We start from the raw sequence: 2,475 nt of genomic DNA, 5'->3' as shown, positions 1-2,475 counted from the left end.
TGGTTGTCAGTTCTAGAGTGTACACAAGGTAGTCTAGAACTTTGGTTGTAAGTTCTAGAGACAGTACAGAAGCACAGCCTTTTATATTATAAGAGTTATAAAGAGTCATTAGAAGTCATAATACTCTACCTTATGAGAAAGTGTATTACAAACTAGTGTACAGAAAGTACAGGTTGAGTCAGACAGAGTTATAGGAATAATAGAGAGCTCCACTTTATGGGAAAAGCATTACACAGCTTACACAGTATAACTAGTCAGGAGGACTCATAATGAGTCATTAGAAGTATGAGAGGAAGTATAGAAGACATAACAATACAGTAAAGGAGTCATTAGAAGATTAATCTAGGATACAAGAAGACACAAACCAGTGTTAGCAGATTAATAGAAGACACAAACTAGTGTAGTATACAGTCTAAAGGATTAGCCAGCTCCACTTCATAGGAACAACAGTGAAGGGAGTTACTAAAGTCACTAGAGTAACATTACTCTAGTAAAAGGTATATAAGGAGGCCAGTTTGGCCCTCAAAAGATAGTTTTATTAACTTAAGTTACCTAGTACTTGGAAGTACTCTACTACCAACCTACTAGGCTACACTTGTAGCTTGACTAAAGTAGGACTCCTTTACCCTCTCACCCTACAAGTCTACAAGTCTTACTCTCTATACTCTATTCTGTTACTATTCCTAAGGATTAGGACTAGTAAAGTGAGTATATCTAACATTGTCTACAGGTTTTGTTACCTTTTCCTAACTGACTTAGTACTTACTCCTTCCTGTCAGCAACAGTATAGAGGGGACCTGAAGGCTCAGTGAGGAGACCTAGGCTACAACTATCCTACACAACAGAAATACAGAACACAAGTACCAGAATGTAATCAGAACTTACAGAACAGGCAGAGAGAGAGTGAGACAAGAGTAGAGTATATAGGGTGAGCCTAAGAGTACAGGACTACCTAGAGTAGACAAGATTAAGACTACAGGACCAGTCTGATCTTGTACACTTATATATACTAAACTATACAAGAGTACTCAGGGAATATGAGCTACTAAGAATGATAGGCTATAAAGAGTGAAAGAAAGGAATGTCAAAGATAAAGGTACAAAGAATGAAGGGATGGACAAAGGGTAAGAGACTATAGAATGAACAGAGAATGAAGGAGTGGTCAAAGGAATGGAATGATAAAGTAAGGAAGGGTAGTAGTAAGAGTCAGTATACATATAGTCTATAAACAGTGCCCCTAAGGGACAGAAGTCCTGAGTTCTGGTACAGAAGGGTGCAGAACCCTTAGAACTGAAGGTAAGAGAGTAGAGAATTGTAACATTACCCCCCCTCTAAAACCAATTGTCCTAATTGGTGAACATTAGGCTCAGTCAGTAGTTCAGGCATAGGTTGGAACAGTAGGGTTTGGAAATCTGTGAGGCAGAGTTGACACAGAGCACTCAGATGAAGTCAATAGAAGTCTCAGATTGCCTTAGTAGTATGGGTGAGATTCTTAGCAGGTTCTCAAGTGTGTTCCTCAACTGGGTATCCCTTCTAGTAGATAAGGAACTTGAGCTTTCTGTATACTAGCTTAGTATCTGCTACATACTCTACTTTGTATTCTGGTTCAGAACCAATGAGTTCTGGTAGAGACAGTAGGGGTCTTTGTTGTGAAGGAAAACCCAGATTGTAGTACTAAGACAGTAAAGCCTTGTTGAACACTGAGTGTATACACTTCTATGTTACTAGAAGTTAGAGTTTGTAGACAGAGGTACTGACCTTCTTTTCAATAATGAAGGGTCTGAAGCACTTGTTGTCCAACTTCTTCATTAGGCAATCCATAGTCAGGTTAGTAGCTTCTAGTATAACTTTGTCACTAGGCTGGTAATCCTTGGCTGCAGACCTCTTCCAATCATAGTTCTACTTTATAACCTGTACTACCTTTTCTAAAAGAGCTTGTGTGTCCTCTCTGGTTCTGTGCATCTGTTCTGTAAAGTCTGTTACAGATTCAGAACTACTGTTCTGGTTCAGAACTGTCCCCTAGTACAGATGTCTCTTATAATTGAGGAAGAATGGGGACTGTTCTGTTGTAGAGTGTTACTAGTTATTGTGTATGAATTCTGTCAGAGCTAGCTATTCAGACTAATCCAATTACTGATGATTGATGAACATCCAGAGGTAGAGCTCAATCTCCTGATTGACTCACTCAGTTTGACCATCAGTCTGTGAGTGATAGGTAGTAGAAGGGTTCCTTTGAATTCTAAAAAGTGTATACAAGTCCTACATGAATTTCAACTCAAATTGTAGTCTACAATTATGAATGAGCTTCTGAGGGAGTCTGTACAACCAGAAGATGTGATCCTGATAAATACACACTATACCTTCAGAAGTGAGTTCTGTTCAGGTCAGAACTGTGTAGACTTGCTTAGAGAATTGGTTAACAATTACACAGATAGTATTATAACTCTAAGACTTGAGTAGCTTACTAATTAGGTC

This window comes from Fomitiporia mediterranea (genome assembly GCF_000271605.1).
Source record: "Fomitiporia mediterranea MF3/22 unplaced genomic scaffold FOMMEscaffold_10, whole genome shotgun sequence".
In the NCBI taxonomy this organism is placed as follows: domain Eukaryota; kingdom Fungi; phylum Basidiomycota; class Agaricomycetes; order Hymenochaetales; family Hymenochaetaceae; genus Fomitiporia; species Fomitiporia mediterranea.
Note: the sequence above shows the minus strand (reverse complement) of the source record.